We start from the raw sequence: 18,520 nt of genomic DNA, 5'->3' as shown, positions 1-18,520 counted from the left end.
TAGTGGCCGACACAAACACCGGGCCCATCTAGGAGTGGCACTGCAGTGTCACGCAGGATGGCCCTTCCAAAAAACCCTCCCCAAACAGCACATGACGCAAAGAAAAAAAGAGGCGCAATGAGGTAGCTGACTGTGTGAGTAAGATAAGCGACCTTAGTGGCCGACACAAACACCGGGCCCATCTAGGAGTGGCACTGCAGTGTCACGCAGGATGGCCCTTCCAAAAAACCCTCCCCAAACAGCACATGACGCAAAGAAAAAAAGAGGCGCAATGAGGTAGCTGACTGTGTGAGTAAGATAAGCAACCCTAGTGGCCGACACAAACACCGGGCCCATCTAGGAGTGGCACTGCAGTGTCACGCAGGATGGCCCTTCCAAAAAACCCTCCCCAAACAGCACATGACGCAAAGAAAAATAAAAGAAAAAAGAGGTGCAAGATGGAATTGTCCAGGACCCTCCCACCCACCCTTATGTTGTATAAACAGGACATGCACACTTTAACCAACCCATCATTTCAGTGACAGGGTCTGCCACACGACTGTGACTGATATGACGGGTTGGTTTGGACCCCCCCAAAAAAGAAGCAATTAATCTCTCCTTGCACAAACTGGCTCTACAGAGGCAAGATGTCCACCTCATCATCATCCTCCGATATATCACCGTGTACATCCCCCTCACAGATTATCAATTCGTCCCCACTGGAATCCACCATCTCAGCTCCCTGTGTACTTTGTGGAGGCAATTGCTGCTGGTCAATGTCTCCGCGGAGGAATTGGTTATAATTCATTTTAATGAACATCATCTTCTCCACATTTTCTGGATGTAACCTCGTACGCCGATTGCTGACAAGGTGAGCGGCGGCACTAAACACTCTTTCGGAGTACACACTTGTGGGAGGGCAACTTAGGTAGAATAAAGCCAGTTTGTGCAAGGGCCTCCAAATTGCCTCTTTTTCCTGCCAGTATAAGTACGGACTGTGTGACGTGCCTACTTGGATGCGGTCACTCATATAATCCTCCACCATTCTTTCAATGTTGAGAGAATCATATGCAGTGACAGTAGACGACATGTCCGTAATCGTTGTCAGGTCCTTCAGTCCGGACCAGATGTCAGCATCAGCAGTCGCTCCAGACTGCCCTGCATCACCGCCAGCGGGTGGGCTCGGAATTCTGAGCCTTTTCCTCGCACCCCCAGTTGCGGGAGAATGTGAAGGAGGAGATGTTGACAGGTCGCGTTCCGCTTGACTTGACAATTTTGTCACCAGCAGGTCTTTGCACCCCAGCAGACTTGTGTCTGCCGGAAAGAGAGATCCAAGGTAGGTTTTAAATCTAGGATCAAGCACGGTGGCCAAAATGTAGTGCTCTGATTTCAACAGATTGACCACCCGTGAATCCTTGTTAAGCGAATTAAGGGCTGCATCCACAAGTCCCACATGCCTAGCGGAATCGCTCCCTTTTAGCTCCTTCTTCAATGCCTCCAGCTTCTTCTGCAAAAGCCTGATGAGGGGAATGACCTGACTCAGGCTGGCAGTGTCTGAACTGACTTCACGTGTGGCAAGTTCAAAGGGCATCAGAACCTTGCACAACGTTGAAATCATTCTCCACTGCACTTGAGACAGGTGCATTCCACCTCCTATATTGTGCTCAATTGTATAGGCTTGAATGGCCTTTTGCTGCTCCTCCAACCTCTGAAGCATATAGAGGGTTGATTTCCACCTCGTTACCACTTCTTGCTTCAGATGATGGCAGGGCAGGTTCAGTAGTTTTTGGTGGTGCTCCAGTCTTCTGTACGTGGTGCCTGTACGCCGAAAGTGTCCCGCAATTCTTCTGGCCACCGACAGCATCTCTTGCACGCCCCTGTCGTTTTTTAAAAAATTCTGCACCACCAAATTCAAGGTATGTGCAAAACATGGGACGTGCTGGAATTTGCCCATATTTAATGCACACACAATATTGCTGGCGTTGGCCGATGCCACAAATCCACAGGAGAGTCCAATTGGGGTAAGCCATTCTGCGATGATCTTCCTCAGTTGCCGTAAGAGGTTTTTAGCTGTGTGCGTATTCTGGAAAGCGGTGATACAAAGCGTAGCCTGCCTAGGAAAGAGTTGGCGTTTGCGAGATGCTGCTACTGGTGCCGCCGCTGCTGTTCTTGCGGCGGGAGTCCATACATCTACCCAGTGGGCTGTCACAGTCATATAGTCCTGACCCTGCCCTGCTCCACTTGTCCACATGTCCGTGGTTAAGTGGACATTGGGTACAACTGCATTTTTTAGGACACTGGTGAGTCTTTTTCTGACGTCCGTGTACATTCTCGGTATCGCCTGCCTAGAGAAGTGGAACCTAGATGGTATTTGGTAACGGGGGCACACTGCCTCAATAAATTGTCTAGTTCCCTATGAACTAACGGCGGATACCGGACGCACGTCTAACACCAACATAGTTGTCAAGGCCTCAGTTATCCGCTTTGCAGCAGGATGACTGCTGTGATATTTCATCTTCCTCGCAAAGGACTGTTGGACAGTCAATTGCTTACTGGAAGTAGTACAAGTGGGCTTACGACTTCCCCTCTGGGATGACCATCGACTCCCAGCAGCAACAACAGCAGCGCCAGCAGCAGTAGGCGTTACACGCAAGGATGCATCGGAGGAATCCCAGGCAGGAGAGGACTCGTCAGAATTGCCAGTGACATGGCCTGCAGGACTATTGGCATTCCTGGGGAAGGAGGAGATTGACACTGAGGGAGTTGGTGGGGTGGTTTGCGTGAGCTTGGTTACAAGAGGAAGGGATTTACTGGTCAGTGGACTGCTTCCGCTGTCGCCCAAAGTTTTTGAACTTGTCACTGACTTATTATGAATGCGCTGCAGGTGACGTATAAGGGAGGATGTTCCGAGGTGGTTAACGTCCTTACCCCTACTTATTACAGCTTGACAAAGGGAACACACGGCTTGACAAATGTTGTCCGCATTTCTGGTGAAATACTTCCACACCGAAGAGCTGATTTTTTTGGTATTTTCACCAGGCATGTCAACGGCCATATTCCTCCCACGGACAACAGGTGTCTCCCCGGGTGCCTGACTTAAACAAACCACCTCACCATCAGAATCCTCCTGGTCAATTTCCTCCCCAGCGCCAGCAACACATATATCCTCCTCATCCTGGTGTACTTCAACACTGACATCTTCAATCTGACTATCAGGAACTGGACTGCGGGTGCTCCTTCCAGCACTTGCAGGGGGCGTGCAAATGGTGGAAGGCGCATGCTCTTCACGTCCAGTGTTGGGAAGGTCAGGCATCGCACCTGACACAATTGGACTCTCCTTGTGGATTTGGGATTTCGAAGAACGCACAGTTCTTTGCGGTGCTTTTGCCAGCTTGAGTCTTTTCAGTTTTCTAGCGAGAGGCTGAGTGCTTCCATCCTCATGTGAAGCTGAACCACTAGCCATGAACATAGGCCAGGGCCTCAGCCGTTCCTTGCCACTCCGTGTGGTAAATGGCATATTGGCAAGTTTACGCTTCTCCTCCGACAATTTTATTTTAGGTTTTGGAGTCCTTTTTTTACTGATATTTGGTGTTTTGGATTTGACATGCTCTGTACTATGACATTGGGCATCGGCCTTGGCAGACGACGTTGCTGGCATTTCATCGTCTCGGCCATGACTAGTGGCAGCAGCTTCAGCACGAGGTGGAAGTGGATCTTGATCTTTCCCTAATTTTGGAACCTCAACATTTTTGTTCTCCATATTTTAATAGGCACAACTAAAAGGCACCTCAGGTAAACAATGGAGATGGATGGATACTAGTATACAATTATGGATGGACTGCCGAGTGCCGACACAGAGGTAGCTACAGCCGTGGACTATTGTACTGTACTGTGTCTGCTGCTAATATAGACTGGATGATAATGAGATGTAGTATGTATGTATAAAGAAGAAAGAAAAAAAAACCACGGGTAGGTGGTATACAATTATGGATGGACTGCCGAGTGCCGACACAGAGGTAGCTACAGCCGTGGACTACCGTACTGTACTGTGTCTGCTGCTAATATAGACTGGATGATAATGAGATGTAGTATGTATAAAGAAGAAAGAAAAAAAAAAGCACGGGTAGGTGGTATACAATTATGGACGGACTGCCGAGTGCCGACACAGAGGTAGCTACAGCCGTGGACTACCGTACTGTACTGTGTCTGCTGCTAATATAGACTGGATGATAATGAGATGTAGTATGTATAAAGAAGAAAGAAAACAAAACCACGGGTAGGTGGTATACAATTATGGATGGACTGCCGAGTGCCGACACAGAGGTAGCTACAGCCGTGGACTACCGTACTGTACTGTGTCTGCTGCTAATATAGACTGGATGATAATGAGATGTAGTATGTATTAAGAAGAAAGAAAAAAAAACCACGGGTAGGTGGTATACAATTATGGATGGACTGCCGAGTGCCGACACAGAGGTAGCTACAGCCGTGGACTACCGTACTGTGTCTGCTGCTAATATAGACTGGTTGATAATGAGATGTAGTATGTATAAAGAAGAAAAAAAAACCACGGGTAGGTGGTATACAATTATGGACGGACTGCCGAGTGCCGACACAGAGGTAGCTACAGCCGTGGACTACCGTACTGTACTGTGTCTGCTGCTAATATAGACTGGATGATAATGAGATGTAGTATGTATAAAGAAGAAAGAAAAAAAAAACCACGGGTAGGTGGTATACAATTATGGATGGACTGCCGAGTGCCGACACAGAGGTAGCTACAGCCGTGAACTACCGTACTGTGTCTGCTGCGACTGGATGATAAATAATGATATAAAAAATATATATATATCACTACTGCAGCCGGACAGGTATATATTATATAATGACGGACCTGCTGGACACTGTCTGTCAGCAGAATGAGTTTTTTATTTTATAGAATAAAAAAACACCACACAAGTCACACGACGTGTGTTTAACTTTTACAGGCAGACATTCACAATACAATATAGTATACTATATACTGGTGGTCAGGTCACTGGTCAGTCACACTGGCAGTGGCACTCCTGCAGAAAAAAAGTGTGCACTGTTTAATTTTAATATGTACTCCTGGCTCCTGCTATAACCTAACTGCTCCCCAGTCTCCCCCACAATTAAGCTGTGTGAGCACAGTCAGATATTATACATAGATGATGCAGCAGCACACTGGGCTGAGCACAGATATGGTATGTGACTGAGTCACTGTGTATCGTTTTTTCAGGCAGAGAACGGATTATATTAAATAATATAAAACTGCACTGGTGGTCACTGGTCAGTCACTAGTATAACTAACTAATACTATCAGCAAAATTCTGCACTCTCTGTCTGAGTACTCCTCCTAAGCTCCAGTAAATGAAGTGTCACTGTCTCACTCTGTCACTAGTATAACTAACTAATACTATCAGCAAAATTCTGCACTCTCTGTCTGAGTACTCCTCCTAAGCTCCAGTAAATGAAGTGTCACTGTCTCACTCTCACTCTCCTATCTATTTCTTCTCTAAACGGAGAGGACGCCAGCCACGTCCTCTCCCTATGAATCTCAATGCACGTGTAAAATGGCGGCGACGCGCGGCTCCTTATATAGAATCCGAGTCTCGCGATAGAATCCGAGCCTCGCGAGAATCCGACAGCGTCATGATGACGTTCGGGCGCGCTCGGGTTAACCGAGCAAGGCGGGAAGATCCGAGTCGCTCGGATCCGTGTAAAAAAAGCTGAAGTTCGGGCGGGTTCGGATTCCGAGGAACCGAACCCGCTCATCTCTACTGGGCGCCCGTCCCAGTGCGGACATATTTCTGCAAGGCTTGTATATAGTTACTGCTTACATAAGGGTTATGTTATAGTTGAGATCAGTCTTTGGCTGATGCTGTTTTTGTTCATACTGTTGACTGGTTGCGTATATTCCAGGTTATACAGTGTGGATGGTGTGGGCTGGTATGAATCTTGCCCTTAGATTAACAAAAGTCCTTACCTCGTACTGTCCGTCTCCTCTAGGCACAGTTCTCTAACTGAGGTCTGGAGGACGGGCATAGAGGGAGGAGCCAGTGCACACCCATCTAAAGTTCTTTATAGTGCCCATGTCTCCTGCGGAGCCCGTCTATACCCCATGGTCCTTACGGAGTCCCCAGCATCCTCTACGGACTAGGAGAAAAAGATTTACCGGTAGGTTTAAAATCTTATTTTTATAGTCTTACTATGTTTTTTTAGTGATTTTTCTTAATAGCGTCTTAAACGCATACTAGAAAGAGTCGCTCCAACAACTCCCCACCGGGTCGCAACAACGCTTACCTTCGCGGTACAGTGCTGTCTCGACGGGCATCTGTGTTGGATGTTCTAGCAGGTCCAGCAGACGTAACCAGGCTGTGGCCGGAGCATGGGGAGAAGGTAAGTTTATGGATTTCCTCTTACTAGGGGGTCCGGACACAGCTACACTGCATTTGGGGGAGACTACAAACAGTGTGTTGATGCGCCGAACACTCTCAGGTGCGACAGCGCTATGCTTTAGTGGATCATAGGCGCCAAGACTAGGTAGAGGCCGCGATCCTTAGAGTTTAAGTCAACAGGGGGATTTAGACGCTCTCCTGGCCGCCCCTCCCCCAAGTTCATGACCAGTTTCCGCGCGTCTCTTATCCATGAACTGAATGACCTCACTTCCGTCTCAGACGGTACCACGAGGGTACTCTGTCGCAGCTTAGACACTGCGGTTGTGTACACTAGAGATTGCCAGACCGAGTCGCAGGCCTTAGCGTCTGCATACACGTGGCATTTACTGAGCGTCCGTGTCCGTTAGTGAGCATCCATGTCGCTTATCAGTTATCAGAACGGCAGTGTACACCAGTAGCGTCTGAATCCACTCAGCGTCTTGCAAGCATATTTGATGGATATGGAAGTGTGGTGAGTCTCCCTGTATCCCGCTCTATGGAGGAAGGGCTATACAATACTAAAAATTCTAAAGACACAGAAGGAGAAAGAAAAGACTCTTTTGTGGGTGCACTCTTTGTATCAAAAGGAAATCAATGAATCATGGAGAGAAGATAAAATTAATTATGTTTTATTAAATTCCTAGTAAAATATATCGGTAGTTTGGTTAATTGTAGATCACACAATTAATGATAATACCAAAATTTAACAATAAAGGTTAGTGACAATTTACAAATCACTACTGTCTGCCATGCTTGGATAATTAATTGTAAATTATACTGCATATAGTAGGTTCACAGTTTGATCCTGGTATATAATTTGATAAAATATAATGATGAGAGAATATCCGTCACACACCTGAGCCTAAATGATAAAACAAGACGTCTATTGAATCAGACAATAAGGGTCGTCAAAAAGGAGGTGATAAGTGGTAAGAATACCGGCAAGAAAAATTAGAAAGGTGTGAATCTGCTGTCAGTGTTAAACACTGGACATAGTAATCATACTCTACTACACCGGATCTTCCTCAGGAGTCTCCTACCTGAGTACTGATTCAGCCCAACACTGATTAGCTTCCAAGATCGGATGGATTCGGGCGTTTCCAGTGTGGTATGATAGTAGGGTAATATATGGTGATTTTTGTCACTACGGAGTCACTGATGAGAGTTCACGGAAAAAATGAAAAAGACAAAACAGGAAAGTGAAGTAAAAAGAATGATAGAAAGAATGTCAATGATTCACATGAGAAAGAGGAGACAAGGTGTGCGTATTACATATATCCACTCAAATGAACTCCTAATGTCACACAGATATATAGTTTCAATGAGTGAGAAAAACACAATGGAGACAAGAATTGCTATTATAGAGTAATAGCAATTAGGTATTAATATATAATGAAAAACTAACGTAATAACCAGTATTACTATATAACGCTTATATATTGGTCTCCCTGCACGCCTGCCCTGCTGACCACTGGTACGAACTGTTCCGCCCGCCGTCTCCCGCTGGAGTCGTCTTCTGTTAGAGCCGTCCTGCCCTTGATTCAACCATCCTGCTGTTCACCCGCCCGGACTGATCTTCAGGACCGATCCGTCCCAGTCGGGCGCTGAGTGCTAGTCTCCGGGGAACAAAAGATCCCACTATGCTGAATCCAGCCTCTGCCGCGGCACAACACCCATATTGGTAAACGATATACCTAATGCATTTATGAAGGGACCGCCGCTACGGGAGACCAATATATAAGCGTTATATAGTAATACTGGTTATTACGTTAGTTTTTCATTATATATTAATACCGGGTAATACGCTATTTTCTCACTAGCAGGGCATCGTTTCTTTCATATATTAACTAAAGTGATTCTAACCTGAGCGTACACATGCATTTAGCAAGTGTGTTGCAGGATTACATTTTGGCAACAATGTTTTGATTTGTTGATCAGACACATGATATCTTAGCCTACTTCAAGCATATTGCAACAGTACCTCACTGCAGCCCTAATTGCTATTACTCTATAATAGCAATTCTTGTCTCCATTGTGTTTTTCTCACTCATTGAAACTATATATCTGTGTGACATTAGGAGTTCATTTGAGTGGATATATGTAATACGCACACCTTGTCTCCTCTTTCTCATGTGAATCATTGACATTCTTTCTATCATTTTTTTCCATCAGCCATAGTCTCTGTAGCTATTAATGGCTAATTAAGTACTTTTTCCATCTTTTCTAAAGACCTATTACAGCGATAACTTCTAACCTAACAAGTTGTTTGATTCTGTGTTCATTATACACTGATATCATACACAATAATTCTCAACAGGATTTTCTTTAGTACCTATGCCAAATTCTTATATTAACAACACTCTCTTTTATGTCTTTTCTATTTTTCCGGACTCTCACCAACGATTCAGAGTCATCCGTCTCTGTCTAAACGTTGGCAGCAGATCCATCCGTTTCCTTTTTACTTCACTTTCCTGTTTTGTCTTTTTCATTTTTACCGTGAACTCTCATCAGTGACTCCGTAGTGACAAAAATCACCATATATTACCCTACTATCATACCACACTGGAAACGCCTGAATTCATCCGATCTTGGAAGCTAATCAGTGTTGGGCTGAATCAGTACTCAGGTAGGAGACTCCTGAGGAAGATCCGGTGTAGTAGAGTATGATTACTATGTCCAGTGTTTAACACTGACAGCAGATTCACACCTTTCTAATTTTTCTTGCCGGTATTCTTACCACTTATCACCTCCTTTTTGACGACCCTTATTGTCTGATTCAATAGACGTCTTGTTTTATCATTTAGGCTCAGGTGTGTGACGGATATTCTCTCATCATTATATTTTATCAAATTATATACCAGGATCAAACTGTGAACCTACTATATGCAGTATAATTTACAATTAATTATCCAAGCATGGCAGACAGTAGTGATTTGTAAATTGTCACTTTCCTTTATTGTTAAATTTTGGTATTATCATTAATTGTGTGATCTACAATTAACCAAACTACCGATATATTTTACTAGGAATTTAATAAAACTTAATTAATTTTATCTTCTCTCCATGATTCATTGATTTCCTTTTGATACAAAGAGTGCACCTACAAAAGAGTCTTTTCTTTCTCCTTCTGTGTCTTTAAAGCTTTATAGTGACTCAGGGTGCACCACCAAATGTAGATCTGTTAGAAAATATTATTTTCTCAGATTCCATTATTCTATCTTGGTATTCTGAATTTACAATCATATTTAGCCTGTGCGGTATACTCCCCTTCCTAAACAAATACTAAAAATTCTCTCTACTTGTTAGTATGAATTGTTAATTTTGGTACATATTGCATATGAGACCTGTATATTACTGTTGTTTCTGCATGTTATGTTTGGGAAAAAAAACCAGTTAAAAACAGAAATACAATTTTCCTACTTACTTGTAAGTTGTTATGGTGGTTGTATTCTCATATGACAATGTTTAATGCTTTAACATGTGACTGACTGCTAGTATGTGTGCTGACTTTTTTTATGTTGTCAGTCCTGTTCTGAACCTCAATTCAGGTGCACGGTTGTGGTCAGATTGATCTCACTTCTATATATCTATATATAGGTGATTTTCAGTCACAAATTGTGTAGTCAGAAACAGAATATTACCATGTCTGTGAGCGGCAAAAGTGACAAGGAGAATTTATCAAGCACTCCTACATCCCTAACATGCTTATCTTGTAAGACAGGGTTAATTGATGTGGATCAATTAGTCACTTATGAGGACTTGTGTGCGAACTGTTTTGCTTTTCAGCAAAGTAAAAAACAGGAGTTGGTTCAACCTTGAAAAAGGGTCCCCATAGACCCGAAACGCGTTGGCCAAGAGGGGATACTATACTGGTGGATTTGGGTGCGGCACTCTGAAGGAAGTGATGTCCAAAAGAAACCGCTATGGGAGGATCTGAGCCATTTGAACCGTGAGTGTTAGGTACGCTGATACCCCTCTTATTTCACTTGGTCCATCTTTATACCCGCTGATATCAACCGGCCCAACCTGAGCTGTGACGGTTGAAAAAGATACCTTTATAAGCCTATGTAACACCTTTCTCTGTGTAAGTCAGGTGTGTCCCATTTAACTTAATGACATCACATTTTGCTCACCGGTACTATTTTAAGTGGGCTTAAACATTACCCCACAGAAATATTTTATGAAATCATAATAGTACTACACATATCGTGTTTTGTATTGTATTCTTCCACATATATCCGAGCGTCCAATCAAACCATCGCATCAGGGTGAAAGAATCTATGTGCCCCGATCGCCGTCCAAAGAAACCGCTATATGAGGATCACAACAGCTTTGACTGTGAGTGCCAGGTACATAACTGACCTATCGACGCTCTCATTATAGACAACTGCTTCTAAGAAAAAATTCCTTTTACTGTATTGGTCTATATATTTGGGAGAATACCGAAAAAGAAACCTTTATAGGTTTTCTTACACCTTTGCTTGTGTAAGTAAGGTGTGTTTTCATCAGCCTCTTATTATTCGTAATACACATATCCTGGGTTAACCATTCACGTTAGAAGTGAACAAACTCCTTACAGTATATCCAATACTTACCATTTGTTTTAAAAAGACCCTACTACACATTGTTTTTTTCAAAAAAAAATTTCTCTACACGTTACTGGAGCATCCTGACTGGTCACTAGGAGCAGAACATCTCAGACCTCAACGATAAGCTAAGTTTAAGCCTTTTTTCGCTCTCTCCTCCTTCACTACTTGAACGGTAGCGCCATTTAGTCCACATAACCACAGATCTTTCTATCATTTACACCCTTTGGGATAGGGTACCAGTGTACTTTGCGGGCAGCAACCGTCATACTAGAAGCGCCACGAAGGACTTCTCCACACCACTTTCCAACCACCAACAGAGCCACCATGGAATATGTTCGCAAAGACTCTATCTTCAATAGCGGACAGGTTAGCCCCAGTAGCACCACCTCAGGGGTTAGGTTACACTATTAACCCATACATGCAGCTCCCTTCCTACGGCTTGGTTCCAGTAGCCTCTACAATCAAACAAGGGACAGGTAAGACTAAGACAGATGCGTCTATGTGGCAGACTACACAAGATGATACAACAGATGATGATCCAGTATATTCAAATACTCTGTATGATTTTAACAGTGTTAAAATCTAAAGCACCTGTGTTTAAACAAACAAAATCAGTGAAAACTGAATTCCCAGCGTCAGATGAACTGACGGAAATGATGGATGAGTCTTGGGCGACGCCCAGTAAGAAATATAAGATTCCGAAAAGATGGAATTCTTATTATCCATTTCCAGCTGCGGATTGTTCGAAAAGAGAAGTTCCTCCAAAAGTAGATGCACATGTTCTGCGACTTGTGCATAAATCTGCTTTACCACTGTCATCTACCTCACTAAATGATGTCACAGACAGAAGGGTAGATAGCTTTTTGAAAAACATATTTTCTCTAGTAGGAGCAGTGGTAAGACCTGCTATGGCTTCGGCCTGGATAGCAAAGGCAATGGGCGAATGGATAGAGGAACTAGAAAATGATATCTCTTCTCCTACTTCGGAGCAAGAGTACCTTTTAAGCCGTTTAAGACAATCTGCCCAATACTTAGAAGAAGCAGCAATTGATATGGGTACAGTTGCTTCTAAAGCTTCAGCCTTGACAGTAGCCACTCGCAGAGCAGTTTGGCTACGTACCTGTAAAGCAGATGCGGAATCCAAAAAAGAATTGGAAGCATTGCCTTTCATTGGTAATATACTGTTTGGGAAACCATTATCTGATATCCTAGAATCAGAGGCCGAGTCAAAGAAGGTCAGATTTCTGGCTACTTATAACCCCAAGTCCAAGGGTTCAAAGTTTCGCTCATTTCGTTGGCAAAGCAAAGTGAAAGCCAAAGAGGAGTCTAAGCAACCCTAGTTCAAAACTAGGGGTAGGAAGCAGTGGGCTAGCAAAAAGTCAGCTTCCAAGCCTGAACAGAAACCATCAGCCTGAAGAGAGGGGCCTCCGCCTGGAGGATTCCAGGGTTGGGGGCCGACTCCTTCATTTTGCACACATATGGCAACAGTCAACAACAGATGCTTGGGTGCAGAAGGTGGTATCTCAGGGGTATGGGTTCCCATTCAGGAGGCAGCCTCCTCAAAGATTTTTTTGCACCAGCCCGTCTCGTATAGAGTCGAAGGCCAATGCCCTGCAAGAAGCAGTCCGAAAATTACTGCAGGTGTGATTGTCCCAGTACCTCCATCACAAAGGGGACAGGGGTTTTACTCCAATCTGTTTCTGATCCAGAAACCAAATGGGTCATATCGACCAATTCTCAATCTAAAAATGTTGAACAAATACATTTGGATCCCGAAGTTCCACATGGAGACGTTACGCTCCATAATGTTGGCCATGGAACTGGGAGATTACATGGTATCTCTGGATGTACAGGATGCTTACCTACATGTGCCTATAGCACTGTCTCATCAGTGTTACCTCAGGTTTGCCATCCTTCAGGAACATTTTCAGTTCCAAGCTTTGCCCTTCAGGCTAGCAACAGCACCCAGGGTGTTTACCAAGGTCATGGTGGTTATGGCAGCTTGTCTGCGCAAACAGGGGATAAGAATATTCCCATACCTCGACGACCTGTTAATCTTAGCACATTCGCAGGAGTTACTTTTGAGCCATCTTCAACAGACAATAGTTTGTTTACAGAGACACGGGTGGCTCATAAATTGGGAAAAGTCGTCTCTGAATCAGTCACAGCAGATGGTTCATTTGGGGGCCATATTGGATTCAGGTCTACAGAAAGTTCTCTTACCAGAGAAAAAGATAGTCAAGGTGCAGGTCATGGCTCAGGAAGCGTTGTACACCCAGACAATGTCAGTCCATGCAGCAATGTGACTGTTGGGACTGATGGTATCAACCTTCGACATGGTGGAATTTGCGCAATTCCACTCCAGACCATTGCAGCACCTTATTCTGACCAAATGGAACGGAAATCATCAGACGATAAAAAAGCAGATGATAAAATTTCCAGTAAACGTAAAAAGGTCTCTAGCGTGGTGGCTATAGACAGACCATTTAAACAAGGGGAGACCCTTTTGGATAAAAGAATGGCAAGTCCTGACAACAGATGCCAGCCTGCAAGGCTGGGGTGTGGTACTCGGAAGCCTGTGGTTCCAGGGAAAATGGACCGCAAGGGAAAGTCGCCTGCCAATAAAACTGTTGGAAATAAGGGCCATTTACAGGGCTCTAATTCAGGCAAAGGACAGTCTGCAAGGAAGACCGGTCCAGATCCGCTCAGACAATGCGACAGCAGTAGCGTACCTCAATCATCAAGGAGGAACTCACAGCAAGAGACTGATGGAGGAGGTAACTCCCATTCTAAGATGGGCAGAACTCCATCTCCCAGCATTGTCAGCAGTGTTTGTCCCAGGTGTTCTGAACTGGGAAGCGGATTTTCTCAGTCGACACACCATTCAGGAAACCGAATGGGCATTACACCCAGAAGTGTTTCAGACACTAGTGAACAGATGGGGTCTACCAGAGATAGACCTCATGGCGTCTCGTCTAAACAACAAAGTTCCAAGGTACGGATCGAGAACAAGGGACCCGGGAGCGGTCCTGACAGACGCACTGTCAGTAGAATGGAAATTTCATCTGGCGTATCTGTTCCCTCCAATATCTCTGTTACCCAGAGTAGTGAGAAAAATAAAGCAAGCAAAGGGAGCAATAATTCTAATAGCTCCAGCTTGGCCAAGAAGGCATTGGTACACAGATCTGTTAAGAATGTCCGTGGAAGCACCGATACTGCTCCCTCAACGTCCAGATCTGCTAATGCAGGGTCCTTGTTGCCACAGTCATCTGGATCGCCTGTCTTTGACGGCGTGGCTGTTGAAACCTCTATCTTAGAAGCAAGAGGATTTTCGAAATAAGTAATCCAAACTATGCTTAGAGCAAGAAAGCCTTCTTCAGCTCGTGTGTATCATAAAATATGGCAAGCCTATATTCATTGGTGTACTGGAAAAAATTTGAATCCAAGATCTTTTAAAGTATCCAGGATTTTGGATTTCCTTCAAGTAGGATTGGATAAAGGTTTGAAAGTTGCTTCCTTGAGAGTTCAAGTATCAGCATTAACTGTATGGTTTCAGTGAAAGATTGCTGATTTACAGGATGTACGTAACCTCCATTTGTTCCTCTTGCAGCTCCCTGGGATCTGAATTTAGTGCTTAAATTCTTCCAGGGTCCTCCGTTTGAACCACTTAAGAGAGCAGATCTTAAATGGTTAACGGCTAAAGTGCTTTTTCTACTGGCAATGGCGTCAGCCAGAAGAGTGTCAGATTTAGGAGCATTATCGTGTAAGTGTTTTTCCAGACAGAGCAGTTCTCAGAACGAGATCTGGTTATCTTCCACAGGTGGTATCAAAGTTTCACCTGAACAAAGAGATTGTAGTCCCAGCTTTTCAGGTACCGGGACTATCTGCGGGAGAAGCGTCGCTGGACGTAGTCCGAGCTTTTAGAATCTACATAGATTGTACTATTGCCATCAGAAAAACAGATTCTCTCTTCATCCTCTCCGGATTTCATAGAAGAGGATGGCCTGCTAGTAAACAGACGCTGGCGAGATGGCTGCGAATGGTAATATCAGAAGCTTATTCTCATGCAGATCTCCCTACTCCGGCTAATATCTCTGCTCACTCTACACGTAAGGTAGGTCCTTCATGGGCAGCACAACAGGGTGCTTCAGCAGAACAGATATGTAAGGCAGCCACATGGTCTTCCATAAACACATACATCAGACATTATGCCTTGGATACTTTTGCCTCTCAGGACGCAGACTTCGGGCGAAAGGTCCTCCTGTGTAATCAGGAGCGTCCCCACCACTAAAATTGGCTTTGGGAATCCCAATGTTATCCTGTGGATAATCCTGTGGACCCAGCCAAAGAAATAGACGTTATGGTAAGAACTTACCGTTGATAACGTGATTTCTCTTTTGTCCACAGGTATCCACAGGGATCCCACCCTGACGCACCTGATTTGGGGATCTAGAGAATCACTAAACCTCTTCCTTCTTGTATGGAAGGGTGTGCATGTGTGTTCTTATCGCCTAAACAGGTCTCTACCTGATGTTCCTGCCTAAATCGCTGTGGAAAGAACTGATCTGACTGAGTCAGTGGGCGGGACTATATGGTGAGGCCCCGATGCATCCTGGGAGGCCAGAAAGCTCGTAACCGTGTTAGTGCCATTTCCGCTGTCGCTCAACCATATCCCAATGACATAAGAGAAATCACGTTATCAACGGTAAGTTCTTACCATAACTTCTATTTTGCACACATATGGCAACAGTCGACAACAGATGCTTGGGTGCAGAAGGTGGTATCTCACGGGTATGGGTTCCCATTCAGGAGGAAACCTCCTCAAAGATTTTTTTGCACCAGCCCGTCTCGTATAGAGTCGAAGGCCAGTGCCCTGCAAGAAGCAGTCCAAAAGTTACTGCAGTCAGGTGTGATTGTCCCAGTACCTCCATCACAAAGGGGACGGATTTTACTCCAATCTATTTTTGATTCAGAAGCCAAATGGGTTATTTCGACCAATTCTCAATCTCAGAATGTTAAACAAATACATTTGGATTCCAAGGTTCCACATGGAGTCATTACATTCCATAATGTTGGCTATGGAACCGGGAGATTACATGGTATCTCTGGATATACAGGATGCTTACCTACATGTGCCTATAGCATGGTCGCATCAGTGTTTCCTCAGGTTTGCCTTCCTCCAGGAACATTTTCAGTTCCAAGCCTTGCCCTTCGGGCTAGCAACAGCACCCAGGGTGTTTACCAAAATTATGGTGGTGATGGCAGCTTATCTCCGCAAGCAGGGGATAAGAATATTTCCATACCTCGAAAACCTGTTAATCCTAGCACATTCGCAGGAGTTACTTTTGAGCCATCTTCAACAGACAGTAGTTTGTTTACAGAGACACGGGTGGCTCATAAACTGGGAAAAGTCATCTCTGAATCCGTCACAGCGGATGGTTAATTTGGGGGCCATATTGGATTCAGGTCTACAGAGAGTTTTCTTACCAGAGAATAAGATAGTAAAGGTGCAGGTCATGACTCAGGAAGCGTTGCGCACTCAATGTCAGTCCATGCAGCAATGCGACTGTTGGGTCTGATGGTATCAACCTTCGACATGGTGGAATATGCGCAATTCCACTCCAGACCATTACAGCACCTTATTCTGACCAAATGGAACGGAAATCATCAGACAATAAAAAAGCAGATGATAAAGTTTCCAGTAAATGTAGAAAAGGTCTCTAGCGTGGTGGCTATAGACAGACCATTTAAACAAGGGGAGAACCTTTTGGATAAAAGAATGGCAAGTCCTGACAACAGATGCCAGTCTACAAGGCTGGGGAGCGGTACTCGAAAACCTTTGGTTCCAGGGAAAATGGTCCATAAGGGAAAGTCGCCTGGCAATAAATCTGTTGGAAATAAGGGCCATTTACATGGCTCTAGTTCAGGCAAAGGACAGTCTGCAAGGAAGACCGGTCCACATTCGCTCAGACAATGCAACAGCAGTAGCGTACCTCAATCATCAGGGAGGAACTCACAGCAAAAGATTGATGGAGGAAGTAACTCCCATACTAAGATGGGCAGAGCTCCATCTTCCAGCATTGTCAGCAGTGTTTGTTCCAGCTGTACTGAACTGGAAAGCGGATTTTCTCAGTTAACACACCATTCAGGAAACCGAATGGGCATTATACCCAGAAGTGTTTCAGACACTAGTGAACAGATGGGGTCTACCGGAGATAGATCTCGTGGCGTCTCGTCTAAACAACAAAGTTCCAAGTTACGGATCAAGAACAAAGGATCCCGGAGCGGTCCTTGTAGACGCACTGTCAGTAAAATGGAAATTTCATCTGGCATATCTGTTCCCTCCAATATCTCTGTTAACCAGAGTAGTGAGAAAAATAAAGCAAGCAAAGGGAGCCATAATCCTAATAGCTCCAGCTTGGCCCAGAAGGCAGTGGTACACAGATCTACTGAGAATGTCCGTGGAAGCACCGATACTGCTCCCTCAACGTCCAGATCTGCTAATGCAGGGTCCTTGTTGTCACAGCCATCTGGATCGTCTGTCTTTGACGGCGTGGATGTTGAAACCTCTATCTTAGAAGCTAGAGGATTTTCAAAACAAGTAATTCAAACTATGCTTAGAGCAAGAAAACCTTCTTCAGCTCGTATTTATTATCGAATATGGCAAGCCTATATTCATTGGTGTACTGGAAAAAATTTGAATCCAAGATCTTTTAAAGTATCCAGGATTTTGGATTTCCTTCAAGTAGGATTGGATAAGGGTTTGAAAGTTGCTTCCTTGAGGGTTCAATTATCAGCGTTAACTGTATGGTTTCAGCGAAAGATTGCTCATTTACAGGATGTGCGTACTTTCTTTCAGGGAGTTGTTCACATTCAACCTCCATTTTTTCCTCCTGCAGCTCCCTGGGATTTGAATCTAGTTCTTAAATTCCTTCTGGTACCTCCGTTTGAACCACTTAAGAGAGCAGATCTTAAATGGTTAACGGCTAAAGTACTCTTTCTACTGGCAATGGCCTCAGCTAGAAGAGTATCAGATTTAGGAGCGCTGTCGTGTAAGTCTCCTTTCCTAAGTTTTTTTCCAGATAAAACAGTTCTTAGAACTAGATCTGGTTATCTTCCGAAGGTGGTTTCAAAGTTTCACCTTAACAAAGAGATTGTAGTCCCAGCTTTTCAGGTATCGGGACTTTCTGCGGGAGAAGCGTCGCTAGACGTAGTCCGAGTATTAAGAATCTACATAGATCGTACTAGTGCCATCAGAAAAACAGATTCTCTCTTCATCCTCTACGGATTTCATAGAAGAGGATGGCCTGCTAGTAAACAGACGCTGGCGAGATGGCTCCGAATGGTAATATCAGAAGCTTATTCTCATGCAGATCTCCCTACTCCGGCTAATGTCTCTGCTCACTCTACACGTAAGGTAGGTCCTTCATGGGCAGCACAACAGGGTGCTTCAGCAGAACAGATTTGTAAGGCAGCCACATGGTCTTCCATAAA

The 18,520-nt window shown here is 44.4% G+C and overlaps 2 pseudogenes; one reads left to right on the top strand and one right to left on the bottom strand.

Moving 5' to 3' along the window:
* Nucleotides 1-7,440: 7,440 nt before the first annotated feature.
* LOC134896617 (5S ribosomal RNA) lies at nt 7,441-7,559 on the bottom strand (annotated as a pseudogene).
* Nucleotides 7,560-8,981: 1,422 nt separating this feature from the next.
* Nucleotides 8,982-9,100, top strand: LOC134897775 (5S ribosomal RNA; annotated as a pseudogene).
* Nucleotides 9,101-18,520: the final 9,420 nt, after the last annotated feature.

Source organism: Pseudophryne corroboree, chromosome 3 (genome assembly GCF_028390025.1).
Source record: "Pseudophryne corroboree isolate aPseCor3 chromosome 3, aPseCor3.hap2, whole genome shotgun sequence".
NCBI lineage: Eukaryota > Metazoa > Chordata > Amphibia > Anura > Myobatrachidae > Pseudophryne > Pseudophryne corroboree.
The sequence above is the reverse complement of the archived record's forward strand: the minus strand, read 5'-3'. Positions and strand labels throughout refer to the sequence as shown.